This window comes from Pongo pygmaeus, chromosome 12, assembly GCF_028885625.2.
Source record: "Pongo pygmaeus isolate AG05252 chromosome 12, NHGRI_mPonPyg2-v2.0_pri, whole genome shotgun sequence".
Taxonomy (NCBI): domain Eukaryota; kingdom Metazoa; phylum Chordata; class Mammalia; order Primates; family Hominidae; genus Pongo; species Pongo pygmaeus.
In genome coordinates, this window is record NC_072385.2 from 66607810 (window position 1) to 66632867 (window position 25058).

Consider the following 25058-nt stretch of genomic DNA (forward strand, 5'->3'; position numbering starts at 1 on the left):
AGAAGATTTTAATCATTTATGGATCTTCGTCAAAACACTGACAAAGACATGGGAGAAAATATCACCAAGCAGAACAGGCCAGAGCATGGCTATGGCAAAGTAGGTATCACAGGCTGTGGAAAGGGCATCCTTGCTGTACTCCAGCCACATGGTGCAATTCTGGATGTAGGCCCACTGTTGCCAGAGTTTCTGACTTTTCTTTAAGCTGGAAATTGGCTCAAAATTTTAAAAACAATATTGCAGGCCAAACAAAACATGTCTTTGAGAAGTGTGTGACTTGATTCTAACCCTTCACATATGATCACAAATACATTCAGAGTATCTGTTGTACAAATTCCTGAAGACATATTCTTTTGAATTCAAAGAATAATCAGTACCTAATGCAGAAGACTATTTTTAGAATTAAATGAGTTAACATGTAAAAGTGCCTATTAAAGTATATGTTTCTGTTTAGATGCCCAATAAATATTCATTTCCTCTCTTCCTTTCCTCTTTCCTGCTTTTTTAATTGGGAGAAAGGGTTATTTGATTTAATAAGAAAACAGGTAAAAGGGAAAAGATGCACTATTTTACATAAAATATGCTTTTTTTTATATCAAACTCCATACCAACTAAGCCAATACATTCCACTAAGGCCTTCACCAGTTTAGATCTCTGCAGACTTGCTTCAACTCAGAGAAGGCTGATTTGTAACTGGCAGTTGGATTTTTATATGAAAATGATGTTTCCAAATAAGTTTAAAGATGCTTGAAAACATCCTTTTCTCTCCAATTATTTAAAGAGAAAAAATTCTCATATTTTATTTGTACTATCAAATTATCTACAGATAAAGTATTTGCTGGACAAAATAAAGCTTTGATTCAGTTTCCTCTGAATTGCTGTGAATTTCTCATCCAATTCTATGCAGTTTGAAGGTATTCTCTAAAGCAGCAAAAAACCCACATAGTCCCAAGACCAATTCTTTCCCAAATCATTAACAACTCTGTTGTAAGCTATCAATTGTAGTATGTGGGCAGCATTACCAAAAGGAGATACCATTAGAGTCAGAGTGCAAACTTCAAGTTTATTTCTCTTTTAGAGCTGGTTAAATATAGACAAGTTATTTAAATCCTAAATAGCTCATTCCTCATCCGTGATATGGGGTGGACTGTACCTCTTTCACAAGTTTATTGTGAAGGCCAAATGAAATAAAGTTTGCAAAATTATCATATAAGCTGAATAAGGTTAAACTAATACATACTTTGCTTTAAGTGGAAGAGACAGCTAGTTATTTAGGATAGGTGTCCTGAAATAGCTCTGTTAGTAGTAGTGTCTTGACATGTGCATGAAACTCATTCTGTTTGTGATTTCCATTGAGTAGCTGGTCCAAGTGTCATAAGACTTCCTGCCCTGCAACTTCATCCTTTATACCTGCAGCATGGACACAAACTAAAGTAGAAGGGGAAATTATTGTTATTATTACTGCCAACAACACAGCAATAACAAATATTTATTGAACATTTCCTAAATTTTAGTCACTTAGCTAAGCACTAGACACACATTGGTTCAAGCCACTAAGACTTAGAACAGCTCTATGTGGTAGATATTATAATCTTCAATTTACAAATGAAGAAACTGGGATTAGAAATGGGTGGTACCTTGCCTAGGGTCATTCACTAATACATGGTAGACAGGAGATTCTAATTCTGGCAAAGCCAAAATAAGGCCACATCAATGGGACAGCAGCATGGTATAGTGTTCCCAGGAAGACACCTTTCCAGATAACTGAGATTAATGCTTCAACTGCCAACAGTTTTGGGAGGAGGAGGGGCCCATATTTTTACACCATGTCTGAATATGGTCTTTGCAGTGAAGATAGCAATCAAAATCTTTTTTGAAAACATTTTTTTTTTTGGAGGGGCCTTGGAGATTGTTTGGTCTAACCCTCTAAATCTTCAGATGCCATGACTGATGCAAAGTTCCTTTGGCTATGATATAAATCAGCAATGCCCCAAAGGAGCAAAGTGATATGTAGGAACTTCTCTGCAGTAAATGACAACACATCACTATGGTCTTTTTTATTCTAAGTTTCTTTTGTTTATTTGTTTCCTGGCTTTCTTTCCTTCCTCTCATTTTCAAGTTGTCATGTGTCACTTGCTCTGGTCCTAAAGAATGTGCCATTCATACCTTATGTTGCACTACTTATTATTTGCTATGAGATAGGAAACCAGGTAACTCTTTAAGACTGGGTGTCAAATAAGAGTGAATGAATTCTGAGCAAGGACCTAAGAAGAACTCTTAAAGAATGAAGTGTATATGCTTTTGCCAACAGATGTGGCTTCCATTTTGGTTTCCCTGATAGTTTTAAGTGATATCTTAGATAATTCAGTTTGTCAGAGAAATAAATGCCATATAAGTGAAAAACTGAATACTTTTAGAAGTGCACATCTCAAAAGAAGACATAAGTCATGCTTCCAAATAAATCTATTTCCTCTTCCAGTTTCCCCATAGCAATTCTTAGAGTTAGCCAGCTCTACCTGCTCTCTTTACATTACTCTCTCCTGTCTTTTGTATAAGTATAGTCAAATCATCCTTTACCCTTTTACTTCAGCTGTCATTTTCCAGCTGGAAAACAGCAAATTTGATCATTCATACAGAAACGGCGTCTGTTGCTAACCCCTCAAGCTGGTGTACTGGTTTCATTTCTTGCAGCCAAACATTCAGGAACATGTGTTTATATGTATATCTTTCCCTTTATATTAGTAATAAGTGGGTCATTAAGGACTATATAATGAGAGAATGCAGTTTTCTGGCCTGATAAGTCCCCGAGCTTCATTACCAAATTCATCTTACATGTCAGCCATTAAACAGCTTGGCATTTTCCTCTCTCATCCATGCAGTATCATTTAATTTCATCTAAATGGAGTTTTCTCTATGGCCATAAACATCATCATCTTCATTGCCACCACCATCAAGAAGCATTTATTACCTGCTGCAATGCATATGGTGCTATATTTGGTATGGTTCTACACAACTCCATCATCATGGCCCTCACCCATGGGAGTCCATGGAGCACAAGGGGACTACTCAAAATAGTGAGATTTGAGTTGAAGTCCAGATCCCCTGCCTCCCCTCTCCCCCCGCACACACTTGAACAGCTAGGTTAGCTGGAGCAGAGCATTTTCCCTTTCTGGGTCATGCCTTATCTGCAAATAAGACAATGAGTTACATTCTCTCTATGATCCTGCACACTGTAATGCAGATTCAGCTGCAGCCATTTTAAGAGGGGAGAAGATTGGTAGAGGAGGGAATTGGTCTGCAACTTTAAACAGCTGGCTGTGCTCAGAGAGGTAATTAGCCACTGAGTCCCAGGTCAGAGTTGTCTATACAGAACTTTGATCATTTCCTTGACCTCAGTGTGGTTTCTCTATGTTCTCAACACCATCTGTCATTCTTATTCCACTATTTTTTTTCCTGACCTTGGCTCCCTTTGCATTTTCTCTAATTCCTGGCCTTCTTCACACCAGGTCCTCAATCTCTGTTTTCTTACTTTTCCCAGGTACACGCAGGGACTGTGTCCCAATTAGAAGACTAGCCTTAAATGGTTCTAAAAGGAAGCTGCTGAGGCCTCTGGGTCTCTACTCTGGAAACTATGTCTGATCCTCTTGAAAGAGGGCTGGGACTGAGCCTGGTACATAGGTCATTCAGTTGAGTCACTAATCATTGCACTGAGGATTGAGGACTGAGGCTCATCACATAGAAAATGATCCTGGGCAAAGAAGTAGAGGAAATGGGAAAAGGAATCCCAAATGATTTTGAGAATAAAGAATAATAGAGAAACACAGACAAGTCCAAATAGTGATTATAGAGACAGAAGTGGAAGCAAAAACCCAAAAAGCATGCCTACAGTGGGCACACACAGGAACACAGGAGATGTGGGCAGCAGGAGAGAGAGAGAGCAAGGACTTAATGGATCCAGAAAGGAGTTCTGAGATTTATGTCCCAAAATGTACCTAGGGGCCAGGAGAAACATTTCATCCTATCCCTGCTTGTGTATGAATTAGACTGAGTCAAAAGGCATAAAATCAGGTAGATAGTCCTGATGTATAAACCATAGCCGAATAGTAATAGTAACCAAATTATCCCCTTAATAATTGTAGTTAATTTGCATTAGTTCTTCATGACTTTGTGCTAATTGCTTGCTATGCATTATTTTCTCACAGAAATTACTCAACTACTTTTTTGTTGTTATTGTGGTAAAATATACATAACATACAATTTACCACTTTAACCAGTTTTAAGCATACAGTTCAGTGGTATTAAGTACATCCACAATGTCATGCAGCCATCACCACTATCCATTTCTAAAACTTTATCATCATCCTAAACAGAAACTCTGTGCCCATTAAACAATAACTTTCCATTTCTCCTTCCCTCCAACCTTTGCTAACCACTCTTCTACTTTCAGTTTCTATGAACCAACTACCTTTTAAGAGTAGCCGTAAAGGTGGAGCTACATCATACTTAGTGAAGTTCTAAAGTCAACATGTAAAGCAGAAAACATAAACCATCTATATTCTTAACGAAAAGGCATAGGGAAGAAAGGTATCATGTTAATGACAGATAAAACATTTCTCAAAAAGAAGGGCCCGGACAGTTGACCTCCATCACTGGTCAGTGGATCCCCAGTTATAAATAGCAGCTTATGCATTTAGGATCCTATTGCACAAAAGTGTACACTGTATCTTTAAACAGTAGAAGCACACTAAGCTAGTTGAAATGCTTATATCACAAGAGGACCTCAGGAAATAAGACAAAATGAGGAAAAAGCAGATTCCTATCTCCTGTCTCATGTTTACCAGGGAAAATACATATTGAGTTCAATGGCAGATGGAATCATTCTTGCAATTTAAATTATTGTTCTCTTCCCTCCTCTTTTAACAAACATATAGTGTTGAATTCTTTTACACTGAGTGTGTAGGGTTTAATTCATTACTATTATTACCCTTTTTATACTGGTGAGGCATAAATAAGCTAAGAAACTTCCCCAAATTCACAAAGCTTCATGGATACTTAAATTTGTACCTTTAACCTTTGCCCAATATTGCCAGATAAATGGTTATGTATTCAAGCAAATTAATTTTTTTCAATATTCAATTTTTTATTTTCTTTTTAAAATTAATCAGGGAGTCTATTGACCAACAAAGCTTATAAGAGGCACTTTTGAGTGTTACTCTAAAATTTCACATCAGTTTTTTCAAACTACACAATATGTAAATCTCTGGACTCCAGGGGCCAATTGTAAATTGGTTTCAAATACCACAGAGCACATAAATCTTCCTTCTCCCTTCTTCATCTCCCGCACCCCATAATCTACTCACTCTTTGACCTCCCTACAAGAAGCATGACTGCCTTAAATTTAGAGTTTTCCCTTTCATTAAAAAATGCACCCTTTAAACTCTAATCTTATTTCAGAGAGGGGGTTAATCAGCCTTCTTAGTGAGCTTGGTTACTGCCTCAGGTGAGAGGCAGCCCACAAGGAAGTATACTGCCAGGCAAACACCACTTATTGGAAGTTGGGGCTTAGAACATTCAGGAATGATTTAGGAATGCAGACCAATTTTACTTATTTGAACTAGCCAAGGGGAAGGTCAGGCTGAAACATTAAAAAATCTAGATAAGGAAATATTTTGAAGAAATACTGTTTTATGACTCCCAAATACCCACAATAATTTCAGCTCGTCTAGGCCTATCCATTCATGCTATTGCTGACTAAAAGTTCTTAAGGAACTGCTTTGAGAAATAGATGAGACTAGTTTCTAATTAATATAGCTGTTATAAATGAAGGTAGGTTATTTAAGTGCTTGAAAACAATTTTTTCCTAAGTAATCTTATTATGCTACTAATTTGTACTTTTTGTAAAAAAAAATAAAGAGTATGCTGAGTAAAGGTAAATTTTAGCCAAAAGTAATATAGTTTCATCACTGCATAATTAACCTTAGCCCAGTGCAGAATAGCCTTGCTCCAAGTTTCAATTACATTATCGCTAAAGTCGCATAAGTAAACATATGATTAATTAAAGAGCAAAATTCACTTCTACAAAATAATGACTTATTCTGGAGAAAAACAAAACAAAAAGAAAGGTGATTCTTGGGGTGGTGTGTATAAAATACACAGAGTTAATGATTAAATAAAAAACTTTTTCCCAAAGCAAGAGTCCCATCTTCAGCCAAAATGAGAACAATACAAAAGAGTTTAAGCATATTCATTATTTTCCCATTTGGAGAAGTCCTCTCTTTCATATTTTATTCCATTTTCAAATGCCATGCTCCAAACATAAATGTGATTTTCACTGATGCTCTTCAACTTTGTCAGGCCACCCAACCCCCCTTCTCTTCCTTCCTAAATTTAATTAAAACCAGCATTCAGGCATACTGGAGAGAAACATAACACAAAGAAAAACAATTTTTAAAAGCTCACATTAATCATGAGCTTTAGAGAAAGTCACCATAAATAGGATGTATCTAGCCAAATGACAAGCTCCAACCACTTAAGAAAAATGTCTTTCCAGCTGCAAGGATACCAGTGTTACTGAAGAACATAGTTCTTTTGTTCTATAAATTCCTCATTTTCATATGAAGTTACCATGTTTCCTACCTTGATGTAGAACAATGTATATTCAAAGTTGCTTCATCTACCATATAATCTCATGAAAGCTGAGTTTTATTTTATGGTGTTGCCAGGCACAGAGGAAGGAAAAGCCAGTACCTACTATGTGCCAAGCAAAATGCTCAACATTCTAGATGTTACCTCATTCAACAGTCCCATCAGCTCTATGAAGTTACTCGAGTGTTCTCACCTTGAGCTGGAACTTTGAACCCACAGAGGTCCTACTATCCCAGAGGTAGGACCTATTTTTTTGCCTGCAGAGTTGCAGAGACATACTTAAGAACATCAGACCCCCACTGTCTCCTTCCACATTTTTCACATAAGTCTTTGTGGTTCTTTCATTTCAACCATTCCACTAAGAAGCATTTTGATCAAAATGAATATACCTAATGCTAAATGACGAGTTAATGGGTGCAGCACACCAGCATGGCACATGTATACATATGTAACTAACCTGCACATTGTGCACATGTACCCTAAAACTTAAAGTATAATAATAATAAAATAAAATAAAATAAAAATATAAAAAGATTGCCAATGGCAGAAACCTCAATGGTCAACCTCAAATGGTTGACTAAAATGGAAAGAAAAAGGCAGATTAATCAAGATTATTACAGAAGGCTGTCTGATGAGCAGAGATCAGAATTATTCATGGTCAAAACATTCACCCAACCGCTCTTTGCCTTGGTTTACCTCAAATGTAAAAAAGGTAATAACATGGCCTATATACCATTCTTAAGAGTATGGGAGAAAGTTATATAATTGTCATAGATAACTAGGTTTGTCTGAAGTAAAAGGAAAATATATAAATTATAAAGTTTTTACTATAAGTCACCTCCTGTGGAGCATTTTGTATGTGATTTCTTACTTAATCTGTACCACAGACAAGTGAGATGGGTGTTCTCATCCTCATTTTACAGATGAAGAATCTAAAGCAAAGAGTTTAATTCCTTGACCAATATTAGACTACTAATAAATGATAGAGCCAAGATTTGAATCCAGATTTTTCTGATACCATTTCTCTGCCTACACCTGGCTCTTCCTCTCTTACCATCGATGGTTCCGAAGAGAATTCACAGAGTCATAGTGAGGTACCACATAGAGTGTGTGGACTGTCACATTGCTAATTCTCACCTATGACTCATGTTTACTCTCTCCTAAAATGTCACAAATATATTGTCACCTTCATTGACACCTCACTGGATGTGAGCTACAAAATGTTAAGGATTTTAAAAATTTTCTTTTTTCTTTGTTATCATTTTGTTCCCTTATGTATCTCAAGGATTAACAACAATGCCCAGCATGTGGCAGGTGCTCAGTATGTTTTTATCAAATGGATGCATTGAATAAACTCCTAGTCTGACCTGAGCTCCATGACAGTATTTGATATTGGTCTAAATCATATTGGTAACTCAATCATTGTATCTGTACATGACTTGCGTTTTTGAGCTCTGAATCAGGTAAGCTATTCCTCATTAGCCTTCCTATTTCTCTCTTTCTAACCTTCCCTACAAATTCCACCAACCTTGTTTAAGATGGTTTAGACTCCAGATTCAAGACTGTACTTGTTCACATGCATCAGCAGCCCTTCAGGACCATGTTTCCAATAAAATATAAGCTCCCTAAAGACAGATGTACTTTGTAAGTTTAGGAGCCCAGATGCTGTCTTGGGAAAAGTCATATACACATTCTACCTCATACAAGAAATGTGAAATTAATTTGGGGTCCTAAGATAACCTAAACTTTAACTCTTTCTCTTATGACTTCTAAGCCTTAACGATGACACATTACACTGTCTTTGGAGAATAGCTGAATAGCTGGAACACTGAGCCTCCCCCAGCTGCCCTCTAAAACTTAGTCCATTATTTCTGATTCCAGCCAGCCTCTTTTCAATCTTCTCTAATCTTCCTTCTCCTAGCAGTCAGCCAGCCAACCACAAAGTGCCAAACTTTGCAGGCATGAACTTCCCCACTGTCAGTCCTGTGAGGTCTCTTGTCATTTGTTTTCAGACATACACATTGTGTATGATTGTCTCACACTTATCAATTTGCCAAACATGCATGCATGAAGAGTGGAGGTAAAAGATTAAAGCAGCTCAAGTAAAGAGAGGACAATCTGACACAAATAAACTCTATCCTATGGCCATGTGTTTGATCTTTCCCAACAATGTGCCACATGAACTTACCACTTCCAGTTTGAGAAGCACAACTTATAAACAAAATCATATGAATAGCAAGTGCTTAGCATGGTATCAGGCGCACAGCATATGCTCAATAAACACTCAATTTATGAATTTATGAACATCAAACTATTTGATCAAAATTGCAGCCCATTGGGACCAGCGTTGCATGCTATATTTATCCAAAGAGGTGGCCTCCAAAACTTTTTCATTAGATACCCAACCAAAATAATGTTTGAGCAGGCAGTACCATAGGTACTACTGTACATAACAATAATATATCATGTTCTTTATAAAGCATAAACAGAATTATAACAGTAGAATTGGATAAAAAAACATATAAATAGAAGTTTTAATATTGACTCCAACATATAAAGTGTCCTGAAATGGATGATACTGTCATATATCACCTCAAACCCATGGTATAACCTCAAAATCTGCTATTTTTGGAATTTCCAAATCAATGGAAGAGAAACATTAAAAAATGAATAAAAAGTCATCAAAATGACTAAACACGTCATATTTTGTTTTAGAATGTTTTCAACCTAATATTTATGCTATAAAGATGCCTAAAATTCTAGAAATTCACTTCAAACTAATAAAATAATATTGTGAAATCTTAATTTAGGAAGAGCTGGGAAACTGACCATTTTCTGTATTCCTCTCATTAGATTCATATCTTTAAGCTACTAATTTTTAAAAAACAGAATAGCAGAAAAATGAAACTTTTTTTAAAAATTCAGTATTTCTCTATTGCAAGTGAAACCAGTTCTTAATTTTCCTTTAAGTGGTGGAATTCATGGACAACAGGAATAAATAGAGGAAGCAAGATGTCAAAAAGGGAGGAAATTAGTGCACCATTTTATGTCAAAGGGTCATATGCTGACTATCAATCAGTTCAAAAGCCAAAATTCTTAGCAATCCATTGACCCAAATAGTTCAGAACTCTGTAGACTGTTAGAAGTACCTTCAAATTCAACTGGCCCAAACACCCCTTTTCACAGGTCAAGGGACCAAAGTCCCAAGGCATTAACAGACACATTTAGTGGTAGAATTAATTTACAATTTTTTTTGAGTGCCAATTTTCCAAGTGCTTCATAAGTTTGGGTTTAATCATTCCAACTACCCTATAAGTTGGGTTATATTACCGTATGTATTAGTTCATTTTCACCATGCTGATAAAGACATACTCGAGACTGGGTGATTGATAAAGAGGTTTAATAGACTCAAAGTTCCATGTGGCTGGGGAGACCTCATAATCATGGTGGAAGGCAAGAGGCACATCTTATATGGTGACAGTCGAGAGAGAATGAGAATCAAGCAAAAGGGGGAACCCATTATACCATCAGATTTTGTGAGACTTATTCACTACCATGAGAAAAGTATGGGGGAAACTGTCCCCATGATTCAATTATCTCCCACTAGGCCCCTCCTACAATATGTGGGAATTATGGGAGCTACAATTCAAGATGAGATTTGGGTGGGGACACAGCCAAACCATATCCCTGTATTATTCCCCTTTCAGAGATGAAGAAACTTAGGTCCAGAGAAGCAATTTGTCCAACGGCACACAAGTGAAAGAGCCTAGACATTTACTAATTACCTTGTCATTTTACTCTCAGAAAGACAAATTTTCAAATTCTAACCAAATCCAAATTACATAACAGTGGGTTTTCAGAATAGGTGTTTTTACTGGCTAAAATATTACAATGACTTTTATTCCTTTCTGACAAATATTTAAATAATATTATTCCAAAGAACCCTGTCATGTACAGTCCTGAGAAAATCTAGGCTCCAAAGTGATATCCATCATCATCATTTTTAAAACCAAAGTGGCAAAATCTGAGGGTGACACTACCACTGTAGTTCACCACTTTCCTCCTGCTCTCATGACTGCCTGCGTGGCACTATCAACCAAGACTTGGATGTTACAACCTGGCTCTGAGAAATAGTATAGTAGAAACATGACTTTGCTGTCCAGTAGATTTGGAAAGTTTAAAGAACAACATCAAGATACCAACACTGTACTTCCCTCTCTTCTGCAAAGCATTCAGCTTATCAAAAGAATGTTGATTGTTTACTTCAAGTTAATTTCATAACTGACTTCATTGAGATACTGATAAACAAGGTCCAATCTGTGATGACCCCTCATCCAAACATTTTATATTTAAATGTGGTAAGTCTTTCCCCAGGGTTTAATGCAGAAAACACTGAAAGAAAAAAAAATGTCAGCTCTCCTTTCTCAACCAACCAAAAGAATTGTTTTGAAACTGTCTTTTAGAATCACAGCACTGACGGGAGTAGCTCAGGGACCCCTGCAAGAAGACTAAGGAAAGGATTCAGGGACTCTCAGCACCCCTAAAGAGAACAGCATTACCTATATTTATATTTTGTGCTCTACAATTTGAAAAAATGAGTATGAAAACTCCTCCTAGTAGTGCCTTGGAATCTTCATCCCCCTAAGCAGTTAAACTGCATTTTCTGTGTATACGTCTGAGGCTCATCTTTAATGTACTTAGCACTGTCCTGTATTCATGCCCCATATGAGGAAGCAGATGTTGGGCTAGCATATGGTGCCCACTCATACATTTCTCTAACTTTCCCTGGTGTATCAGTCACAGGCAATGAAGGGTTCCAGTGACCAGTCTTCATAGCTCTCCCCAAGGAGCTCTGGAGCACTGGTCCCATTTGTTCACCTCGGGTGGATAAGCCCATGCTTTGGGCATCCATCCACTAATAGCAGGCCCAGATGGAGGCAGTTGAGAGGCCAGCAGGCTGGATCCAGCTCTGAGAGCTGCACCCAGCATCCCACCTGGGAAAGCCAGGGCTGCAGAAGCATTTGGTCCTCCATAGCATGCAGATGGTGTTGGGAGGGATCGAGCCAAAGGTCTCAGCTGCATGGGGTATTCAGAACTGAGTTGCAGTGAAGAAAGTAGGTGAATGACAAAGAAGGGAAGTACCTGTTAGTAGATCCTGATGTGAGGGCTCACAAATCAGATAATGAAAAACCCAAAGGTGGCTATGAAGAGCAAAGGAAGGGAGGCCTCTCCTGATATAAAAATGAAAGCATACCCTCATTCACCCACTACCTTCTGAAAACTGCAGTGGCACAAATGATCTGATTGTATGTGATCCTGTACTTGCATATATTTTGTCTTTAATTTGCTTGAGTTTTTTTCTCTTATCTGTATCGAAAATAATTTGAGAACAGGAACCACATCTTCTAAAACTTCTCCTCCTTTCCAAAGCACCTAGCACCATACCAGGCACACACTATGCACCCAGTAATCATGTATGGGATGAATGACAGCTTGATGTTCACTACCACTGACCTCCCGCACATCAGCAGCAGCAACAAGTACTGGTGTGACACTCCATTATGTCTGTCCAGTCCCAGTTGATAATTTGCTTCCACAAGCATTGCCTGATAGACTATTATGCCTATTTTAAAGAAGATAGCACTAAAACCATTGTTTAGGTGGTTTTTGCCCAAAGCCATTGAGCTTTCAGACACAAAATGGTAGAATTCTTGTTTTCTGACTCATATCCCAGCTGTAGCTACATTTCACCTGAACTTTGTAATTCTAGAATAAAGTAATTCTATAATTTTTTGAAAGTTTTTTTTTCTTTAAAAAGGAATGTCAGGCAGGTAAAAAATCACATTTATGTATTTTAGAGGTAGGATAGTATCGTAAGTACTGCTGAAATTGAGCTCAATTATGTATGGATCCCTATTCATCCCTCTATCCTTCTACCCATCTGTCCTGTTATTGTACCTCCTCTGTGCTGGAAGCCGAACCTGTGAAGTCCCATGAGAACAGAGGTGTATGTGTTAAAGAGGAAAAAAGGTGTTGAATGACAGAATAGTCAGTATGATCAATGAGATTGTAAAGGAAGACACTGCCATCTCTGACAAGCCAATGAGGAAAGGGCTATTCAGGGTGTGACCACTGGGCTGAATCCCGTAGGAAGCAGAGGAAGCAACGCTATGGAGTTGCAGGCAAAGGAACAGCATATACCAGAGGTAAGGTATGAAGGAGAGTGGCATTTTTAATTAACTATGGGTATATTTCCCGTCCTTCACTTTGACCTTTTCCCTCTTTACCTGTCAATTCTTCTTAAAATTCAATCAATCAACAAATATATATTGGATATTTACTCCATGCTAGATATTGGTATTCCCTTGTTTCCTACCTCAATTTCTTATCACCCTACACCTGGATAACTGCAATTGTTTTTCCTAGGGAGCCCACAGCCCCTGGTCATTGAAGACGGAATCAGTGAATAAATATTGATGTTTAGTTACGGGAGTCGCACTATGTTAGGTACTATGCAAGGCAAAAACTACACAAAGCAACATCCCTGTCTTCAAGGAGCTTGAATTCTTATAGGGGAGATAAAGCAAGTATGAAAATAACAGTGATTTATGGCATAATATAAGTGCTGCATGAGCAGTATAAAATGAATTACATGCATTTGCACAGTGTAGAACTCCATTATGACATGGTTCATTAGTACATGTATTTGGATATACTATGAATCAACTCTTGATACAAACAGAAATAATGAACAAATCAATCAGAAGGCAGGAAGCCCTTTTTCCCAGATAAAGCCCAGATAGAAGAACTGAGTTTCAAGTTAAGCATCATCTTTGGTAGCTTCATAGCTCTTCTCAAGATTCAAGACAATGGGACTGTAGCAGCTGACGGAAGAGGGAGCTGAAATGGTAAGTTCACCAAGTCATTATCCATGGCAGGGTCCAAGGAATATGTGAAGTTTTCCTACAGTGTCACACATGGAAGGTCTGTTCTCATGTTCCCTAATCGTTCCATCATCCATTACTCATTTATTTATAAAGCGAGACACCCAAGAGACATTCTTGCCACTGGCTTATCCTTCTCCCACCACAAACTATTACCAAACTTACCTCTGAATTATGTTTTGACTTCATTCACTTTTTTCCCATCTCTGTGGCTACTCCTCCTATTTAGAATACTGAACTGTAATTTCTTCCTAAGAGGTCTCCCCACAGCCACTCTGATTACTCCACAATCCATTTCCCATACTGAGTGATCTTTAAAAATGGAAATATGACTATGTTACCCCCATGGTTATGACATTTCCATAGTTTCATGTTGCTCTGATAATAAAACCAAAATCATTAGCATGACCTCAGGTCTTGCTGTATATCTCACTTAACCTGTCTCACTAACCTCATTACCTTTCTCCCCAAGCTTCCTTTAATCCAGCCACAATGGCCCTCCTTTGGTATCAAACACGGCAGGCTCCCTCCTGGTGCAGGGCATGAGCTCATGCTGTTCTTTTGAACTGGCAAAGTCACCACGTCCCTCCTGGGACCATCACTCCATGACTCCTGGCTCACCTAGACCCATTTTTGACATCTCAGTTCAACTAAAGTCTCACTTGCTTAGAAAGGCTTCCCTGATCTCAAGCATCACCCCTCATCTTCAGTTTCAGATAGATTCTCTGAGTTTATGTTCTCCTTAGGACTGTGTCTATTCTCAGTTTGTAATTAAACATTTATCAATATGATTATTTAACATCTATACATCCATCTGTCTTTCCATGCAGACTGTAATCTCTATGAAAACAAGAGCTACATTTACTTTATTTTATTTTATTTTAGACAGTCTTGCTCTGTCGCTCAGGCTGGAGTGCAGTGGCCCAATCTCAGTTTACTGCAACTTCCACCTCCTGGGTTCTAGCGATTCTCCTGCCTCAGCCTCCCAGTTAGCTAGGACTACAGGCACATGCCACCACACCCAGCTAATTTTTATTGTATTTTTAGTAGAGAGAGGGTATAACTATGTTGGCCAGGCTTGTCTCGAACTCTTCACCTCAAGTGATCTACCCACCGTGGCCTCCCAAAGTGCGGGATTACAGGTGTGAGCCACCACGCCTAGTCTACTTATGTTTTTGCTTCCCATTTTATCTCCAGTGACAATCACAGTACTTGGCACATTGCTGGTGCTCAATACAAACATGTGAAATGAATAATTGAGTCTTAAGTGAATGTAAGCCCAAGAAAGAGAAGATTACGAGAAATCCTGTTAGACGTGGTGGAGTCCAGGTAGACTGATCTGGGCGAGGATCTGGGAAGGACAGCCTTCTTTGAAAAGAGGTATTTGTTTTCTTCTTTTAATTGCATCATCTTATGTTACGATGACGGTCACTAAAAGGTTATTATGAGAGCGGACTCCTGACAGCCACATTTTATCAGGCATTTCAATGCATGTAATTATGATTTAGGGGTATAATTGTGGCCAAAGTCTTGCCAAATCCAGGTAATGAGGAATCACAGGTTCTGGTGCTTAACAGGGAGAAAAAAGCAGCTGCAGACCACGCCACAAGCACTCCATGTAAGCATCTCTTCACCCAAACCTCAAGGACATGAAGAGATGCTTCTTTTGCAGTAACTTACTGTTTTGTTTTGTTTTGTTTTTCCATTCCTTTTTTTTCTATTATTAATTATTATTATTATTATTATTATTATACTTTAGGCTCTTAGGCAATTCAAACAATACAAACAATCATAAATAAGAAAAATGCACTGCTCAGGGATGCTACTGCTAATGTTTTGGTAAACATCTTCCTATAGATAGATGTATATGTTTTAACATAAATAAAATGACATTTTGTATCAATCAACAAGCTGTAAAATGGATGGATCATCCATTTAAACATGGCACTGATTAGTTTTACTGAAAGTCATAATGGATATGGTTCTGAAGTTATTCTGAGGATAAACATGATGGAGGTAACATTCTTAGCCAAGTCAAGGAAGCTGTAGATTTTCTGACTATTCTGATTCAAACCCTCCAAGTAGTGCAACTTCTAAAGAAACTCAAACTCTTTATAATGGAAACATCCTGAAGTGGTAAAGAGATAATAAAAGAGTAGGGAGATCCTGATGTCACCCGTGACAGGCCTTCTGTTAATGCCTAGGCTGGAAAAACCAAAGCTTGAAAAAGATTCTGGGTGGGTGGCGAGGAAGGCAAAGACCGTAACAAAGTTCTGTGTGCATATTCAATTTGAACATTCCCCATGATCACTGCAGAATTTCAAGGCAAGAAGCTTGAAGAAAAATTAGCAATTCATTAGCAGCCAAGTTTGAAAAGTCACTATACTCACTGTCTAATGAGGCTTTACAGTCTAAATCTCCAAGAAAGAAACAAAACATCTCCATTAACTGGTGACAAACATCCCTGTGCAGTTCTGGCACCGAGGTTGTGCTGATTGCTGACACTTGAGAGTGGGTAGTGATTCATATTATGAAAAGAACTAGATTTTTTTTAAGAGATGCAACTTGGTAACTAATTTTTGTCTCTCCCTGCCAGTGTAACCGTTTGAATGTTAATTTAATTTTACAGAATATCATTTATGTAAATGTAATTAGAAGGGAAACATGATCTGGAGATGCACAGCACCAAAGAAAATTTATTACTCCAAGGGGTATTGCTCTAATCATTCAACTGCAATATTGAGTTTCCCCAGATTTAATCTAAAAGCAATAAATTACAAAAGGCTAATGCCCTGCCCAACAACAAGCTGTCATGAACCCAAGTTGCAAGAGGAAACCAGAAAGAGGAAGAGAGGGAAAAAAGCCTGAAGTTTACTTCAGCAACAGGCTATCACCAGGTGCATATTTCCTGACATAAAACTCAGTAGAGATAACATAACTAGAAATAATTAAAAGCTTCATTTCCTAAACAAGAAGAAAATGGTGACTTCCAACCTCTCACTGCTTTTCCCTCCAGAAATTTGACCAGAGCTCTTTGCTTGTTGTTAAACATTATTATAAGTGCTTGAAGTTCAGGGCTTCATGTTCCTCAACAACAGAGAGAGAGAGGGGAATCCAGCCAGGATGAAACTGCCCCATCTTTTCACCTTATGGTTGTGCTGTGCTTTTGCAGAGAAGAGGAAAAGACACAGTCTGATTAATGTCAAGGTCCATATTGCATTCCATTGCGTGCATGCCTGAAAGCCAGTTCTCCTGGGGCACCTTGCCAACACAGAGACACCAAACCTGCTAAAAGGAAACGCTCTTCAGACTCCTCTCCTCTTCATGCTGAGTGAAGGGTTGTGATGGAAAGAACTTGGGGTCCTAGGTGATCTCCCTGTTGCATAAGCCCCACGTGTGAACTTGAACATGGTTGAGACTATCTGGTCCTTTGAGGGTGCTCAACAATTGCCATGAGAGAAAGAGAAATAAAATCATCAACCTGGCTGTGCACAAAATGTTGCACAACCTGGCTGCACCTTAGTGAGGTGTTCTTAAAATACCATTGCCTGGATTCTACCACGGAACAATTAAATTGGGATTTCTGTGGTTAGGATTCAGGCATGGACATATTTTAAAAGCTCCCCTGGTAACTTTAATGTGCAGCCTACAAAGAGAATGACAGCCCTAGATAAAGGTTGAAGACATGCAATGGAATGTGCAGTTTTAAAGGGAGTCTCTGTTCAATAGGTCACTGTGTCACAAAATCATTCTAGTGGGTGGGGATTTCTTACATGGGACAAAGGTAAAGAAGGAATGTATTTACTCATAGAAAATAGATAATTGCAGCTGGTCAGATATGTAGCTGAGGTTATCAGGTAAAACCATATCATCTCAATGAGATTTTAAAACCTAAATTATAAAATCCTTTTATTGTTGTCACTATTTTCTTTATCTAACAAAGGACATAGTAGTATCACCTACCTCATCTTTCTTAAATTGGGAATTTGAACATCATAATCACAATGCATTTCAAAAAAAAAAAATCCTAATCCTAAAAGAAGTTCTACATTTCTTTCATTATCCGGAAACCTCTTGGCTCTGTGTGTTTAAATATTTTTTTTGTCTTAGTATTCTATATATGGATTGGGCTGTTTAATTCAGAGAAAGGTACGCAATCTAAGGTAAATGAATATTTTTAGAGTTCAAAGATAGAACATCCTTTTTACCAGACCTGTTAAGGCTGTGCCTCAATTCTTTTATTCTCCATTCTATCTTAAGATAGAAAAAGTACCCTTTTTCTATGGTTATTGAGAAGAATTATGGCCATTGAGAAGAAAAAGAGAAATGTCAAGGTACTACAAATGGGAAACACCCAAATAATATAAACAGACTTTGTTATCTTAAATCATTTTTGGAATAATGAAGGATAAACATGAATACATCCATCTACAATTATAGTACAGATAGTCTTAACAAGTTGCCTAAGTAGCTAGTAAATAATGGATTTGTGATTTGAGACTCAAGAAATGCATCCACCCAAAACTCAAAGGTAACTGAAAAGTTTGAATGGTTAATCACAGAGAGTAGCCTTTGAATGGATCCTTAAGTGAAAGAGGCCAGCTGAATGAAGATCATCTGAAGAACAGTGAGAAAGAGCCTTCTAGCAAAAGCAACTTCTAATGCAAGGACCTGAAGTGGGAAGACACTGGAAGTGGAAGTCAAGAGAGAAAGCCAGCAGGCTGGGGGAAGCCCCATTTATCAATGCCATCATTGTCCACTTGCAGGATAGCACCAGAGACTGGTAAGGGCCACATCCTCCAGAAAGTACAGGTGACCACCTTTCATTCCAAAAGGAAAGGCGTTTTGATTCTTTTGGCATTTCAACTGTTACTGTGTAAGGTAATTACTAGCTGGCTAACGTTTGAGCAGGATTGATAGGTTCCATTTAGGTCAGCATTTGGCTTATGTTTTCCTACCCCAGAAAACCTGTCTAGGTCAGTAGGTTATAGGGCAAATAAATGCCACAGCATGTCAGAATTTTTTATTCCTTTTGCATTCTTGGCCTCCTTATTTCAGGTACAGGAGTCAGCCTGGGAAGCTGATGATGTGGCCCCTGGTCTGGTGCTGCACTTATTAACATTTAGTGACTAGGTCAAGGTAACAGTAGTACTTGCAGTATCAAAAGATACCTCTAAACACTTTATTTAGGACAAGAACTAAAAATTTTAAAGGTACAATAAAGGTGTTTATTTTATAAATTGTATTGCCTTTTAAAAAGGTGGAATTAATAAAAACAAGGTATATCTTGGGGAGATGGAGTTGGGTAGAATTTTTAAGGAATAAAATTTTTGTGTATTGTTTTCTTCTATCAAGGAGATACATTTTGATATCATAAAAGTAAATCCCTAAATCTCAAAATATGGGGGAAAAAGCAAACTAGGAAATATTTCACTTTTCAGTTGATGTGATATACGTTTGATTGAAGTCCACTAGCAAGTTTATTTAAAACTACCAGTAGGTTGGGCATGGTGGCTCACTCCTATAATCCTAGCACTTTGCAAGGCTGAGGTGGAAAGTGGGAGAGGATCACTTGAGCCCAAGAGTTAGAGACCAACCTGGGCAATATAGTGAGTATCTGTTTCTATAAAAAAAAGAAAAAGAAAACAATTTAAAAATTAGCTAGACATGGTGGTGCATGCCTACAGTCCCAGCAACTCAGGAGGCTGAGTGAGAGGATCACTTAAGCCCAAGAAGTCAAGGCTGCAGTGAGCTGTGATTGTGTCACTGCACTCAAGCTTGGGTGAAATAGTGAGACCCTGTCTCAAAAAACAACAACAACAAAACAAAACAAAACAAGAAAACTACCAGTAATCTGAAAACTCCACCTGAATCTCTAGAGCTCATTTTACCTGATCTCAGAAGTTCAAACCTAATAAAAAGTTAAAATAATCCTGAAATTCAAGTTTAATTGTTAGAGCCTAATCAATCTTTAGGTTATAAAGGTAGCCAAAGGGATGGCATGTGACCCAGATCTAGAGGTTATTGACTAAAACTTGTGCCAAACACTGTAGTTTTCATTATCCCAGGGCCTTCCTATAATATAGTTATTTAATTTCTTAATTATTCATTCTAGCAAGGTTTATAGTGATAAAACAGCCACTAATGAGAAGGCAAAATGTAATTCTTTAGGAATCTCATTTTTATCTGATGTTAATTAATGCCCACCTATAAATTGTGACTTAACCATAAAATTCACTGGGTGCTTGAATTTAATCTTTCATATTTATTGAAAAATTAGAAAAAAAATATCTGCTCTAAGGTAGCCAGGTAAGTCCAATATGCTAGGTTTATAAACATTTGAACCTATAACAGGTTTATTTCTTGGTGTGAATTATCTGAATTTCCTCCATGAGTAATATTTGTGGCATGGCAACAGATAAGAGTCTGAAGGCTGGAGAGATAAGTATCACTCTTTTCTTCACTCTAAGAGGCAGCTCTCTGTCAAGACTGCAACATTTTTAAATGTTGACAAGCATGTACACTCTAACACATGCCTTTTGCCTGGCTCATTATGTAAATTATATTCATGTAATGCATCACTTGGGTATTCAGGTGCAAGCCCATGGTGTCTAATACAAGTCCTCCTTGTCAGGAGTGGCAGCAATGTACATTTTCAGTAAGATAACCGATCAGGGGGAAAAACAATTGCTATTTTCAATCAGAACCATATAAAATGCCCTTAGTCCAGAAAAGATGTGATGCCAGGCTAAGGCTGTAAAATACGTCTCTGACCTTATTATCCAGGCTCCTGTGTTAAATATAGTGGCTATAATAGAATTTGTATGCCCCAGTTTCTGACAGGTTGAATGTTGCTTAGTGATCCAGGAGTGGAAAATGGCTGCCTGCATTCAAAGGAGATCATAGATTACAGACACTTCCTGGGCATTATGACCAGAGGATGCTGTTGCAATGCCTCACGAAAGAGAGACAGCCTCCTAACCCCTGTAATTGGAGCAGGGCTGCATTCATTACCAATTGCAGTATAATGAAGTACCACAAAACTATTTATTTATCTGTGGATAAGGAATCTGGGCTGGATGAGCTGGGTCTTCGGCTTTAGGGTCTCTCTCAGGAGGCAATCAACTTGTCAGCCAGGCCTGTGGTCCTCTCATCTTTAACAGAAAAGATGTGCTTTCTAGCTTACTGTCTCAGTTGTCAGCAGGATTCAGTTCCTCATGGCTGTTGGGCTGGGGGTTTCTTTCCTTGCTGGGTGTTGGTTGGAGACCTCCTTCAAGTCTTTGCCATACGATGTCACGTGCTCTAATATGGGAGCCTGCTTCATCAAAGAAAGCAAAATGAACAGAAAAGAGAGGGTGCCTTCCAGATGGAAGTCACCATCATTTCTGCATTAGAAGCAAGTCACTAGCTTCAGACCACATACAAGGGAAGGAGTCTATAGAAGGACAGGGATGCCAGGAGGCAGAGATCACTGGGGCCATTTTAGAAGCTTTCCTACCAAAGGAACTGAGAAGATCTCTCAGGTGCCCACAATATCGCTGCCCTAACATGACATGCTTATCATGTTACCTAGTGAAACATACAAAACAACGAAATGAAATGGTAACACTTTGGATCTCCTCTTATGCCAGGGTAGCTGACAGAAAATTTAATGGTGTTATTCATAGAGAGCACCTTGTCGTAGTACAAAAAGGGAACTTATTTTCAATTCCAAATGCAAGCAAAAAAATTTTTTTTTGTAAAAGAAATGTTTTAATGTCCTTTTTTTCCTGCATGGCTCCAATACCCACCAAGCCTATTTCAAAGTCCATAGGAGAACCTATTAATCCAGCAATGGAGAGGCAGACATTGCAGGATGGCTTTAAGAGCTAGAGAGGTACAGCAACCTCCTAGAGCCAGCCACAGCTAGCAGTCCACAGAGGATGATGGATGCAGGCAAAGCTTTCCATGAAAACAACCTGATCAGGACTCAACTTGATGACTCTGCTCTTGTGAAGGGCCTAAGGAAGAATAACACTCAATAATAAAGCCTTTGAAACCAGAAGCATACCTTGCCCAACCAAGAGGTGTAAATGATGTGGGATAGGAGCCAAATTTGGCAAATAAAGAATGAGGAGCAGTTCAGGAATATTCTCTTGACCACACTGGCTGAAGGTTATCACTAAATCCTAAATTGTGAGGAAGTGGAAAATCACCACCCAAGCCCACTGTGTATCTGTTATATTTTGTAAAGATGTGGGTAGGATTTTCTAATAAATGACCTCGGAGCTCTCTGACAATGACCTTGGCTTCCCTTAAAATGACCTAGCTGGGACTAATGGCCTCCTTCTTTGGTAGGGGGGTGTGAGACTGCATGAGAGACTACACGCAAATCACTTCCTAAGTAACCAGAAACCCTAAGATTTCCAGATGCTGGTCATCTATATTTTTTTCAGAACATCCTTAAAAACATTGGTCCTAAGCTAAGTATTCTCACACAATAGCCTTATAAAAAGGAATAGCAGTAGAGATTCAGGTTCCTTCAATGGAGTAATTGCTTCACGGTACATCCAGTAGATTCCCTGGCCAAGCACAGCCCTGCAGGGTGAGTAGAGAACTCAGGACATACTGACCCTTCTGCCCCTGAGTTTCAGCCTGCACCAAATGTCATTGCTGGTGTCCATCCTGAGAACTTTGCCCAGAATAAGTGCATATGTAAAAATACTTACAAAATATCATATGATTCTCATTATAGAGTGAGTCTTACTCATAGTTTTTGTTGTTATCATCATCTTCATTTTATATGGCTCAAATTATAAAAACCCTCTAACTACCATAATAGAAATGCATGAGTCCAGTGTGGTAACTGACTATGATAATGAATATTCCAGTGCCCAGCACTGGCAATGTCATGTAAGTCTCATACCTCATAAAATGCCATTGTAACTACTGAAGCTTAGGTGTATTGTATATAGCACAGAATCTCATCATCAGTAATGCATTGATTTCACTCCTTTTTGAGGCATTAAAGCTTAAAGGCTGTTTTCACCTAGATTCCATAAGAAGCAAAGTGTAAGAAAAAGGCCATGTGTGTGATTATCTCAATAGATGCGGAAGAGGCCTTTGACAAAATTCAACAACCCTTCATGCTAAAAACTCTCAATAAATTAGGTATCGATGGGACGTATCTCAAAATAATAAGAGCTATCTATGACAAACCTGCAGCCAATATCATACCGAATGTGCAAAACTGGAAGCATTCCCTTTGAAAACTGGCACAAGACAGGGATACCCTCTCTTACCACTCCTATTCAACATAGTGTTGGAAGTTCTGGCCAGGGCAAATAGGCAGGAGAAGGAAATAAAGGGTATTCAATTAGGAAAAGAGGAAATCAAATTGTCCCTGTTTGCAGATGACATGATTGTATATCTAGAAAATCCCATTGTCTCAGCCCAAAATCTCCTTAAGCTGGTAAGCAACTTCAGCAAAGTCTCAGGATACACACTCAATGTACAAAAATCACAAGCATTCCTATACACCAATAACAGACAAACAGAGAGCCAAATCATGAGTGAACTCCCATTCACAATTGCTTCAAAGAGAATAAAATACCTAGGAATCCAACTTACAAGGGACGTGAAGGACCTTTTCAAGGAGAACTACAAACCACTGCTCAATGAAATAAAAGAGGATACAAACAAATGGAAGAACATTCCATGCTCATGGGTAGGAAGAATCAATATCATGAAAATGGCCATACTGCCCAAGGTAATTTATAGATTCAATGCCATCCCCATAAGCTACCAATGACTTTCTTCACAGAATTGGAAAAAAACTATTTTAAAGTTCATATGGAACCAAAAAAGAGCCCGCATCACCAAGTCAATCCTAAGCGAAAAGAACAAAGCTGGAGGCATCACGCTACCTGACTTCAAATTATACTACAAGGCTACAGTAAACAAAACAGCATGGTACTGGTACCAAAACAGAGATATAGATCAATGGAACAGAATAGAGCCCTCAGAAATAATGCCACATATCTACAACTATCTGATCTTTCACAAACCTGAGAAAAACAAGCAACGGGGAAAGGATTCCCTATTTAATAAATGGTGCTGGGAAAACTGGCTAGCCATATGTAGAAAGCTGAAACTGGATCCCTTCCTTACACCTTATACAAAAATTAATTCAAGATGGATTAAAGACTTAAACGTTAGACCTAAAACCATAAAAACCCTAGAAGAAAGCCTAGGCATTACCATTCAGGACATAGGCATGGACAAGGACTTCATGTCTAACACACCAAAAGCAATGGCAACAAAAGCCAAAATTGACAAATGGGATCTCATTAAACTCAAGAGCTTCTGCACAGCAAAAGAAACTACCATCAGAGTGAACAGGCAACCTACACAATGGGAGAAAATTTTCACAACCTACTCATCTGACAAAGGGCTAATATCCAGAATCTACAATGAACTCCAACAAATTTACAAGAAAAAAACAAACAACCCCATCAAAAAGTGGGTGAAGGACATGAACAGACATTTGTCAAAAGAAGACATTTATGCAGCCAAAAGACACATGAAAAAATGCTCACCATCACTGGCCATCAGAGAAATGCAAATCAAAACCACAATGAGATACCATCTCACACCAGTTAGAATGGCAATCATTAAAAAGTCAGGAAACAACAAGTGCTGGAGAGGATGTGGAGAAATAGGAACACTTTTACACTGTTGATGGGACTGTAAACTAGTTCAACTATTGTGGAAGACAGTGTGGCGATTCCTCAGGGATCTAGAACTAGAAATACCATTTGACCCAGCCATCCCATTACTGGGTATATAACCAAAGGACTATAAATCATGCTGCTATAAAGACACATGCACACGTGTGTTTATTGCGGCACTATTCACAATAGCAAAGACTTGGAACCAACCCAAATGTCCAACAATGATAGACTGGATTAAGAAAATGTGGCACATATATACCATGGGATACTATGCAGCCATAAAAAAGGATGAGTTCATGTCCTTTGTAGGGACATGGATGAAATTGGAAATCATTCTCAGTAAACTATCGCAAGAACAAAAAACCAAACACCGCATGTTCTCACTCATAGGTGGGAATTGAACAATGAGAACACATGGACACAGGAAGGGGAACATCACACTCTGGGGACTGTTGTGGGGTGGGGGGAGTGGGGAGGGATAGCATTAGGAGATATACCTAATGCTAAATGATGAGTTAATGGGTGCAGCACACCAGCATGGCACATGTATACATTTGTAACTAACCTGCACATTGTGCACATGTACCCTAAAACTTAAAGTACAATAATAATAATAATAATAATAAATAAATAAATAAATAAAAGAAAAAGGCCATGTGTGAGTAATTTATTTGGAAATGTAGTTCCAGGGAACCAGAATAAAACAAGGGAGGAGAGAGAGCCCATGCAAGTATATCAGCATGGGTGACCAGTTGTT

General features: G+C 38.3%; 1 long non-coding RNA gene across 1 annotated transcript in view; it reads right to left on the bottom strand.

The window, feature by feature from the left end:
• The window catches only part of LOC129030354 (uncharacterized), a 38665-nt gene extending 24764 nt beyond the window's left edge, over nt 1-13901 (bottom strand). The window contains exons 1-3 of the long non-coding RNA XR_008500624.1: nt 13755-13901; nt 11788-11876; nt 1241-1428 (exon numbers count right to left, since the gene is read on the bottom strand). This is a non-coding gene — a long non-coding RNA (uncharacterized LOC129030354). The remainder of the gene's footprint in view (nt 1-1240; nt 1429-11787; nt 11877-13754) is intronic.
• Between the last annotated feature and the right edge of the window lie 11157 nt (nt 13902-25058).